Here is a 12,109-nt window from a genome sequence, read left to right on the forward strand (position 1 = left end):
CATTTTAAAAGATGGCTTTTACTGTATGAAAATCCCAATACACAACATTACCATATGTCAAAACTTGTTTAAGAGTGTACATTTATTATTGTGTTTATTTGTTTTCAACATTAACAGTGACTAACAGGCTTACAGCATTCCTATCTTTCAAAATAACAAAACATCATGGTCAATCTATGCAAAACGCTATAGAATAAAATACATAATGACATGTTATGGAGTGTAGGGAAAGAACTGTACAGTGCTGAAAAAATGATAAAGTAAATAGATTTAGTGGGGAGTCTTTCAATGTATTTCCAGAGCGATGACCAGATGTTCCAGAAATGCTCTGAACTCAAATGAAAATTGTCAGTTTCTCTGGGGGTAAAAATACAGCTACTTTGGAGAGCCACATTTCAATGGTAGCTACTACAAATGTGACTATATTGTCACTGTGTAGGAGATACATGTTTGTAGACATACTGTTTGAAGAAGGGAGCAATAGGAGGCAAAGAGGAGACTGAAATCAGAGGGAGAAGAGAATGTTCTTTCTAACCACATTTATCCTAATAATAATGAGATTGAGAGAGGGCTTATTGAAGTAAAGTCAAGTTTAATCTTTTTGATTAGAGGGATGTAAAGAGATCACATACATGTAATTCTGGAGGGATAATAATAATAATAATAATAATAATAATAATAATAGCCATTCTCATACAGTAGGTGGAAGGGGGTTATGGGTATTAGCACTTGTGGGAATTCTCATTGTTAATGTTATTGATTTGAGTACATTCAATTTGTTTCCAAAGAGGTGAAATTCATTCTAGCACTACTGCAATTGTTGGTTCTGGTTTACGGTAGTTACAGTATATGCAGAGAACATTATAAAGGGAGATTTTCTGTTCCTCTTCCCCCTACCAGAAAACGAGAGAAAGTTGTACTCATCGCTACGGCCTCAGGAAGTGGTTCTACGACTAAAGCACAACAGAGAGGGGACAGCTCTGTATCGTGCCCCACTGCAATCTGAAAACTATGAGACATAAGAACATGCAGGGTCACCACTGCTTGGGGACTTTATTCGTTTTATTAGATTAATACACTTAGAGCCCAAGTTAACTTTATCAAGCGTAGCAAAGAGAAAGCGAAATTTCCATTTGACCCTATCACATGATTTTTCGGCATCAAGAGAGATCAAGGTTGTGGATATTTCAAAGGGTAGGTTTTTTTTAACAATGTTCATGTTGACTATCCCCAGTAATGCCTTTACTACATGGATAAGGTTGGGTCCTGTTCGAAAGCTCCAGTGTTTTACATGATATGCATATCATGTTAGAGTACGGTAGGTGAGACTAATTAGAACAATCCTCATTTACCTATTATTAATGATTAATAACTTATTTTGACTAGCTCAGCTATAACATGCTGTCCTGGGAAAGGAGCCATACAGTACATGGTAATGTAATAAACACCCACTTCATATTTGTGACTCATGCATTTATATACTGCAACACTTTTCACATGAGAACTGGTAAGAAAGAAAAGCATTCAAGAATCACAGCCTGAAGACAATGTGTTAATTTGGGTCACATGTTTAACTGTGCAGTATTTAAGAATACATCAAGTGACCATAAAACACTTAAGTATGCAGGTATGCTAACATGGACTTTTAAGGTACCTTATAATAAACCATTAGAATAATCTAATTCATCAGTGTGATGAAGGTATGCATCAATTTCTCGGTATCCTGCATTGAAAAATTTGGCAATATCTATAAACTGTAGAAAACACTCTAGACATGCTTTAAATCTCTGGGTAAATGATAGGTTGGGATCAAAGGTTGCACTCAAATGACATGTTGTTTGTTGCTTTGAGGTTGTGCTGGAGGAGTTATTTGCATATAGAATGTCAGTTTATTTTCCCCAAGGCTCAGAAGCCCTGCAACTTATCTGCAACAAGAGAATATTAATTATATTTATATCAACTGTATAACTAGTGCATATGACAATAAACTTAAACTGACCTTATTTTATGTTCAATCCCATATGTAAAGTCTTTGTTCTATTTGATGTACATAAAAAGATATTTAAATCTTTACTTTTATGTCATTCATGATATAGTGAATCTAGTTATGATGAGCTAGATAGTGTTGGGGAACAAGTAGAGGTTAATTCCATGGTGAAAAGTAGAAAGCATAAAGTTTCAGCTGCTCAGCCTTCTTCAGGTGTGAAGAGAGACAACAAAGTAGAGAATATAAAGCACAGGAGAACAAAACATGAAGCAGGTCAGAATGTGTACAGCAGGTGAAAAAGAGTCCAAATGAATTAAAATCTGGGCGAAAGCTGTGAAATCTGTAATCTGTCCATTAGTTTTCCTCCCTATTCTTTTAAATGCACATCCCTGTATCCTCATCTTTTACTTTGATTCTATAGAAGTCTACTGTGTTGACTCTACCGTTGAGAATAGAAATTTTGGATGAGCTCATTTCTCTGTTCAAGACTAAGAAGCTTCAGTTTATTAAACTTGTCATAGTGGGACATTACTTAGATGTATCTGGTTGCTCTTTTGTGCACTCTTTCAGTATAGCAAAATCTGTTTTTTAAAGCAGTGAATGAAAAATCTGAGTGAGTACCTGGCTCATGGGTACAACACCAGTATCCCATCGGCAACTAAACCCCTGAGCTTTTGCTCTGTAATCCTTGCCACTGCTCCATTGTGCTGCCTGTTGCTCCTGGTAGTGGTTTTGGACACAGATATTCCTTCCACAAAAAAAATATCTGGGAAGCTCATAACTGAATGCATCCAGTGTTTCAGTCACTATACCATTCGTTTACAGGTGATACTAATATAGGAAAGAACTGTTGCTGTTTCACACACACATTATCAAATAATAAAATCCTGATAAAATAATGAAATGGTAGTCAGCAGGAGAATGTAAACAAACATGCTTGCTTTAAAAACGACGTTTTGGCTGTGGAGCCTTCTTTGGGTGTATTATATTATAACACCCGATGAAGGCTTCACAGCCAAAACATTGTTTCCCTTGTTCTCTTTTCAGCATAGAATAAACCTGTGCTTGTTCCTTTGCAGCCTAGGCATGCTGATGTAGCTACCTATTTGAACTACTTGCTGTAAAGACGCCTGTTTTCTGTAAATCACCTGACCCGAGCAATTGGCAAAACCTCAGTTGAAACCAAAAGTAAGCACCACGTACAAGGCAGTGTAAACTAGAGTGACTCTTCTCTCGCAGCACAGAAGAAAGATTCTCAAAGATATCAAATGAAACAACATCACATAAAAATCAGGCACATCTCAGAAGTTCCAAAACCTGTCATGTTTCTCCAACTAGTTCTACTCTGAGTGCTCAGTAATAGTTGTGTGCTTTGTTTTGGAACTAGAATGAAATAAACTTGATGTTTTCAGTTTGATATTAACTTTTATTTTGGATTATCAGTGTAAGAACTGAAATTACATAAATGTATACAAAATCTTTTGAGGTGTCCTCATGAAACATACATTTTGAATTTATCATGTCTAAAATTAATTTTTAGTTTAGTCTTGGACATATAATGCTTATTTCTAATTAATATAACAATGTTCTGCAATCAATCTACAGTCATGACAACTACTCCAATTAAATTACAGACTTCAGTAACAATGAAGTTACAATTAAGACAATAATACCATTAATAATACTAGTAAAAAAATATTAATATTGTTCTTTGTTCATACGTCTAGTTAAAAATGGAAAATCACCCATGAAAAAACAAATGTAAAAAGCCACCTCCAACAAAATAGAAACATGAAAACTAGAGCTACAGTTCACTACTGCAGAAAATATGATTCTTTCTCCCATTACATTTTATTCCTTTCTGTGACCACTGGAACCCAGCCTGAGGAGTAAAATCAAGATCAAAGACTTGGACTCCATTAGCCTAGACAGCACACGCCCAGAAATCTAGTTATAACCTTGTTCATCTCGAAGGTTGCTTTCAAATATGAGTAGTCTGTTTCATGCAGAAGCAACAACGTTAGGATATATAGTTAAAAGCATAATCATATGTCATTAATGCATGGAAAATGTTCAATAGCCAGTGTTGAAACTGGACCAACCTTGAATCTTGTTCCCCATCTTTAGCATTATAAACATGTACTGTGAATACAAACATGTACCTGTACAGTACTGTATGTGCCTGGGAAAGATGATTTGAAAAGAATGGTTATTGTTTTATTTGTATTAGTATCTGTACAAAGCACTCACTATCCTAATCCAAGAAACCACTAACTATGTGAACTTAAAGATTAATTAGAAGTAGACATTTTGAAATAAAGGCAAAAAAGTTCAGAACTGTTACAGATACCTAAAGCCCCAATAAAATGTCAGGTAGACTAATCCATCCTACAACCAACACTCTGTGTGTGGTGTGTTTTAAAAGCATGCTATTGTTGGGAAATATGTATATCCTACCCTTTTATCAAATGCAGCATTTCTTTGCTATTAAGGAAAGTACCGTAACTACAAGGGGGGATGTACAGTATGTGAAAAGAGAAAGTAAAACACTCATTGGTGAGCTGTGTGCCACTGACACTGCTCAGCCAATGAAAACACTGGGAGGCACTTCTGATGCTCTTGAAATTTCACCCTTGTGGAGAAGAACAGATTATTATCAATCAATCCTTGGTTGAGTTTTTCTTTTGCAGTTTATACCAAAGGTAGGTTGAAATTGATCTATTTTCATTTTGTGTTCAGAGGACTAAGGTGGTTTGAGTCTGTTTTTTAAACGATAGCTTTAATTTTTTTAAATTCAAATAAATCTTTCATTCTCAAATGTTTCAGATTTGTGTCCTTTTGGATAAACAATGTAAACTATAATATTTTAGTAATATAAACTTCCAATGTTCTTTATCAAAGAATTACCAACTCCAGCTCATCAGACTAGTCTGTGAGCTCTTCTATGAGAAAGATGGTTTCATTTTTGCAAATCAGCTCAGTACAATACCTGCACATTGTGTGTGACCAATATCAGTGTGTTGAACACTCAAGGAATGAAGTCTTTGCCTTGTCCAGCAAACTCACTTAAACCGAAGAGAACTTCTTGAATATTCGAATATTCAAATCACAAAGCTGTCATGTCTAGCTAGGGCAAGAGCTAAAGGGTGAACCGAGAGTTATGTGAAATTTTAATTTTCAGGAAAGTTAACACCTGTCTCAATGCAAATATAGTAGCTAATATAATGCTATTTTGACATTAAAGAATAAATACTTAAATGTTATGATTATAATTTTGTTTCATTTATGGATGAGATCTGCATTTAACATTTATTAACAAGATTTTTTTATTGAGGGCGTCAGTATGGAATTTTGATTAGGGGTAAAGTCTGCAGTAGAGTACTGGATTTGAATCATAGATGGGGTCCATGAACATATTTGCCCTTCAACAGATGCGTTGGAGAGAGGACCTCTTTGCTGCAATCCTCCAGTTGAAATTCCCGGGTAAGTATTGCAACACAGGCCCAGTTCACTTCCAAGTGCTCAGAAAGCTCTTTTAGGCAGAAATTTCATTTTCTTTGTGTGTGTTTTTTACTATAAGACTTCACAATAGCTTGTGACAGAATTTTCTACTGAGAATGTGCAGGTTCCTACACAAAGTCTAGAGTGCTGATGTAGAACCGCTTACTCTTGTCTTTCTTTTCTTGTCTGGAAAATGGTGAAAATGTATTTAAAAACGTACTATCAGTACTGTAGTAAAACAATAAATATAAATCTCAAATGTGAAGTTGATTAAAAGACATAGCCTTATGGAGAAACAAACTTTATATTTGTTCTGCTCCATATCTAGAATCCAGGATGAATGTTCCACTACAGTACATGATACAGGCTCTGGCAGGTTAGAGTATAGAGCCCTGGGTCTGTCAGGAAAACATCCAGATCCATCATCATTTGCCTCCTCCTCTTATCTGAATAGCAACAGCTGGTTCAAGGGCCAGCCACTCCAGCCCCAGGGTGGCTCCCTGCCAAATGTGGCAAGCCCGATTGAGAAAGGAGAAACCAATGCCCAATATCCGTGGGTGGTTAAATAACTGGACCTTGGCTTGGTGCACCTGACTGAAAGGAGGAAATAATTTTTTTAGACACTCCAGCACCAGGGTGTCTCCGTGCCAAATGCAAGGTGCAGAAAAGGTGACCCCTGCAATGTAACATACTACTGAACAGCTGAAACGCCACAGATGAAAGGAGGCACTTCAGGTTCTATTGCTCTGTAGATCCACAGTCGGTGCTTGTTGTACTTCATACTTCCTTTTGTAACTGCTCAGCCTGCTGAAAGAGAAAGTTTCATATAGCCAATCAGACCTAACCTGCATGGTTCTGGATAGTAGAGGAACACAGAAACATGCAGAATGAACATCCAAGCTCCACTCAGACAGACCCAAGAGCCTGTCTGTGAGGCTGCAATTCTAATCTCTGATGGGTGATGAAAGTTCTGATGAGATTTGAACAATTAAAGCAAGGATTCATAAATGGCATGTGCTTTTATTTTACTCTTTCAGATACTGTTTTGACTGATAAATCCCTACCCTACAAACCTCAGGACTTCAAATTTCTGGATTCCCAGGCCTCGTCAGTAAGTCCAAGCTTCTCTCCTCCCTGTGAAAATGTGGATCTGTGTGAACATCAGATGCAATTAATTCAAATTGCTCGAAACATCTGTAAATAATTCAACATTTACAGATGTTTCGAGCAATGTGAAAAATGTGAAAAATTCAAAACAAAATCATCAAATAGGAAAATACAGCAGATTTTGAAAGATTATTATGGACTTTGTATCTCCAAATTCCAGAGTTACTAGGTGGGGATTTTCTCTGCTATTGTAAGCTGGCTTTGTTTAAAAATACTTCATTATAATAAACATGTACAGCCAATACACACAGCAACAGCTCTCTGTCTGAGTAGGACACGTCTTTGTAGCGCCTGCACAGTAGCAGAAGTGACATTCTTCTTTCTGCCACAGACTGAGGGGACTTCTGTTAAAGATGTGGTGCTCTCTTTGAAACGTTTTGCGACAACAGATTTGCAGAAGGTCAGAGCAATATGGACATGGGTGTCTACACATATCGGTGAGTGAGAAACCACATTCCAGGAAAACATGGAATAAAGAAGCTATTTCATGTAAAATCACAGAGTAAAATGTCAGCAAAACCTGCAAAGCGAAATCAAAAGCTTAGAATATTTATTACAGAAACATTCAGACCAGTAAACTCAATATTTTGTAGAAACAAGCAATATCTTTCACTGGGCCACTCAAGGACATTAATTTTCTTATTTTATTAGTCACTCCAGTGTAGCTTTGGCTCAAACTTTGGATCATTGTCCTGCTGAAACGTGAATTTTTATCCCAGTTTTAGATTGGAAGCAATTTTTTCTCTAAGATTTTCTCATCAGTCTTGACAAGCTTCCTCGTCCCTAATGATGGGAAGCAGAACTAAAACTTAATATTGCCACCATCATGACTAACAGTAGTGTTGGTGTTGACTGGGTGATGCACTGTGTTGGGTTTGTGTCAGATGGCATGCTTTGCATTTAGATGAAAATGTTCCAATGCTTTCCTGTCTTACCAAGCAACCATATGTGTGCAGAATTGTTCATACTTAGACTCCATGCAGGATCTGAGAGGTTTGTTGGGTGACCAGGATATTCTGGACCCTTCCGTGAACATTTTCTCAGTCACTGAACTCTGTAACACTTTCAAAGTTGCTGTTGGCCTCACAGCAGCATCCTTCACCAGGCAGTGTCTGGGTGCCTTCCACTTCTTAATGATCAACTTCACCATGTTGAAATGCATTGCAATGTTTTTAAACAATTTTCTTGGTCTACTGTATGTCTTTCTAGAAACTTTGTCTTTAAGTTATTTTAAAAAGTGAATGTATTCAATCAACTTTTTTCGATTTTCCTTTGCACTTTTTGCCAACACTTAACTGCTTTTACATGAAAAAGTGTTTGGTTTGAGCATTCAAGTTTTTATTAACTTTAACAAATGTACAGTAAACATTATTGGTAATTTTAATACATAATTTTGTAGTTTAAAGGAATGGGGCAAATACTTTTGCAATACATTGTACTGTATGTCCAATATTATATAAAAAAAATATTTTTTGAAAGAAAATTAAATTTATTTTTTAATCAATACATATGACACAATGAACACTAATTTCCAGTCTCAATTTAATTCTGGAGAAAAAAGGTCATGTAAATTGATAGCTAGCATAAAAAAACATTACTTTGTGTTATATTTTGTGTGGTGACAATTCAACAATTAAAAGTAGGGATTAATAAGCAGTTCTGAATGTGGAATATGCATAAATCTGTAGCACCTTCCCACATAGTCATGATGCACTGCAGTGTTAATCCCTAACAAATTAATTTTTATCAGATACTATTCCTGTAGAAGTTTAAAATGGTTAAGTTTATTTCTGGCTGATGTACAGGTTGGACAGTGTGCAGCTGTTTGGTAGACCCCTCACTAGAATTCATACTGTAAATTCCATAATTGAGTGTGTTTGTATGTACATATATCCGACGAGGCTCCATACCCAATTAGCTTACTGTATGTTTGTTCCTATGTGTGTAGTGTGTTTATGGATATTGTGCACCAAAAGAAACCTATCACACAATTACAAACAATTAACAAAGGTTTAATCAGGAAAACGACAACATCTTTGAAGCAGTTACACTGACCTTTTATTGAACAGATAAGACACAAGTAAATGAATTACATTAACATCTGTCATCAATATTGTTGATCAACCCAGGAAAGTTACAGGATAGTAGCATGTGTGTGGTGCTGTTGGAAGCAATACAAGGTGTACATCTGTGATTCATGGCTTCAAACCTGATGCATCCCATTCCTTTCATGGAGTTTGAAGAAGTTGGCTCGCTGGTCTCTGAGACCAAGTTTACATACTTTGACTAAGCACATTCAGCAAATATTCAGTGGGGCTCCAGTCTGGTGAGGAGGGTATTCACAGCATTACTATTGCATTTGCATCTTAAAAGAAAAACAATGTTACGCGAGCAATATGAGTATGTGTTGCCCTGCTGGAAGGTTGTCATGTCAAAATGAGCCTGCAGGAAGAGCAGCCATTGAAGTACAGTACAGTACCATGACTTGACCACTGTTGTGCCAAGAAGTTATGTTGCAGTTAATAACCACATCTGGAGATCTGTAGCAACTATACAGTCTTGCCCAGACCATTACACTAATTCCACACATAGAGTGGTCTGTTGCACAAAGATTAGTGAAAAACTGAACATACTGTATATTACACACCCTCCAGCATCTATCTGGGTGATCTATACAAAACCACCAGGTGCTTTGGCAACACCTGCTGTTTAGGAAAGATAAAACAAATATTGTATGTGAGGCTGGACATTAACCTCACAAAGAGAAATGATTTTCTGGGACTTATTTCATAGCAAATATCTTGGGTGCTTTTTTACTCCACTTTAGTTTATGAAAATGAAGACTGCTATACCACGGATCCGCAGGAAGTGCTGAGGAAAAGAAAAGCTAAGTGTGGTGGACATGCCAAACTGTTCCAGGAAATGTGCAGGTAGGAGCACCTTCAAAAGAAAACAGTTTAGAGCTGAGATCGGGTTCGTGCTTCTGTAGGACACACTGAAATACTGTATAACCATCATAAGTAAGCATTCTGGGCAGACTGGAGCCTACATTGGCCCTTACTAGGTTTATCAGCAAACCGGACATTGCTGGTATTCAGGCAAGTACTCATAGGGACATACTGTGAGAAATCCACATCCTACCTATTGGTTAAAGCTTAGCCAGAACATGACAATAAAACATAAAGAGTTGAGTGGGTGTGCTTTTGAGAGTTGAAGGATGTAATAGAAACTTGCACAGCTTCTTGATGTATTGAGAATGTATAAGGGATTTAAAATTATAAAAGAGGTCAAACTATATTAACTATGAAAAATAATTTTGTATGTGTCCAGGATTGCAGGTGTGAAATGTGAGTACATTTCAGGAAAAAGTCATGCTTGGAATGCAGTTTATATTGAAAATAAATGGCACCTCATTGATGTTACATGGAATAGCACGTGAGTGAGTTTTAAGCTTTTTATCAAGAAATACCAAGTGTCTAGGCATCTTAATCAGTTCTGGATTTGGATGTGCTAAACAATTAATTAGTGCATTTTTAATACAGAAGATCATTGCAATTACACTTAGATTAAATTAAGATTTCAGGCCCATAAGAAAAAAATCTAAACCGAGGGCTATCTACAGTTGCAGACAAAATCTTTTTAGAAGTTAATAATGGAGGAAAACCACAAAGAAATTTGAACTTTGATTTTTTTTGTTTTTATAATATATAAATTGAGTTTTAGTTTAAAAAATAAACAATAATTATTACATACTATGTATGTAAATAAAAAGAACATTAAAATATACCATTTTGAAATGGTATGTGGGCAATTCATACTATCATGCCGATTTATTGTGATATTGTGAAAAAAACAGAATAATCAAGGCTAAAAGACAGATCAGCTGTCTGGTTCAAAAAGGGAATCAAAATGTTTATAATTAAAGAATGCAGCAGTGATCTGAAAAAAAACATCAAAAAAGCAGAATGGCTTGGTCTGTGACTGACTTTTACTATAAATTGCATTTACACACATGCAATGTTTTTAAATACATGCTCACTAAACCTAAAACTCTGAAACATACCTGTTTGTGTTTCAGGGAAAAATACTTCTTGACAAGACCCGAGGACTTCCGTGTAGACCACACACCAGAAGATTCAAGCTGGACTTTGCTCAAAGAAAATAGGAGACCAGATATTGCAGCTTAACTACAGTTAAACCAGAAAACATGAAAGGTTGTTTTACAATTTTTACCTTGACAATCTGATGTTTATTCCACCAAGCTTTATCTCTAATCTTTTCAACAGCTATCATGTAGCAGACTTCACCTGTTCTAGTTAGTCTACATAACTGAAGGAGCAATATAGTTTTTAATCACTTCCTAATTCTTTATTTTTTATAGTTCCCTTAATACAGTATGTTCAGTCTCAAAAACTTTAAAACCAAAACACAAAGTTCAATAAGAAATATAAATTTACTAAAACACAGACAAGTGAGGTTTTAAGGATATATTTAAAAGACCATATTGTGCTGTTGTATTTTTTGCAGAAAAATGGATTATGACTGAATACATGATAAATCACTAATCTCTCTGTCCTGTGGTAATCAAACTAAATTAAAAAGGTTAATAAACAGTTTACAAGCTGAATACCTTACGGGTTTGAATTTAACTGAATGCTCTGTTTATCTTATCTTATTGAATTAAGTCATTAAAGTAGGTTATGCACTTTCATTCTAATTAATTTCAACATATTCTTTATTTCAATGTTAATAAAGGGCTAAAAATTAAAAGTTCTGTGAAATACATGTGATATTAAAGAATTTTAAAATCATATAATCTTTGAATGCAATCCGTCTTGTAGAATTTTTAGTAGAATTTGTAGATCAAAATAATAATTTCATATAAAGGCCAGGGGGCCAGAGTAGAAACTGCTTGGAAGATCATTTAAAACCGAGAACAGGAGACAGTTCTTTATGCAATTGAGTGTTGGAGTACGGAATAAGCTACCCAGCAATATTGTTGAAGCCAATACCCTGGCTTAAAGAAAAACAGCTGTATGAGATCCCTGCATTATTAAACTACCAACTGTCAAATGGGCTAGATGGGCCAAATGGCTACCTCTCGTTTGTAACCCTTCTTAAGTTTGTACAGTATGCATCAACCTACTATACCTGTCTATGTGAAATGTCATCTACAAGATGTTTGCCACGTTTTGAATTTTATCTTAATGTTTAGAACTTCTGCTTCTACTGTAGTTTGCTAATCCTCCTATTTGATTTTATTTCCTTTTTGCTTTACTCACTCTTTGGATAAACATAATTGTTAAACTGAAGTTTGGGAGGAGGTCAAATTATAATCTCACATTTCCACTCTTGTGCATAAATATTGTCCCATTTGCACACACCTTTTCTCACAATCAGCATTTTGATCAAATCAGAGATAGACATCCCTTGGACTCAGTGGTTGGTCACTCA

The 12,109-nt window shown here is 35.8% G+C and overlaps 1 long non-coding RNA gene across 1 annotated transcript; it reads left to right on the top strand.

Moving 5' to 3' along the window:
- Positions 1-4,605: 4,605 nt before the first annotated feature.
- On the top strand, positions 4,606-11,282 carry LOC107077087 (uncharacterized). Its single transcript, XR_011189453.1, has 7 exons — positions 4,606-4,689; positions 5,419-5,470; positions 6,526-6,599; positions 6,987-7,092; positions 9,483-9,585; positions 9,986-10,090; positions 10,734-11,282. It is a non-coding gene; the product is annotated as an uncharacterized lncRNA (long non-coding RNA).
- Positions 11,283-12,109: the final 827 nt, after the last annotated feature.

Source organism: Lepisosteus oculatus, chromosome 1 (assembly GCF_040954835.1).
Source record: "Lepisosteus oculatus isolate fLepOcu1 chromosome 1, fLepOcu1.hap2, whole genome shotgun sequence".
In the NCBI taxonomy this organism is placed as follows: Eukaryota; Metazoa; Chordata; class Actinopteri; order Semionotiformes; family Lepisosteidae; genus Lepisosteus; species Lepisosteus oculatus.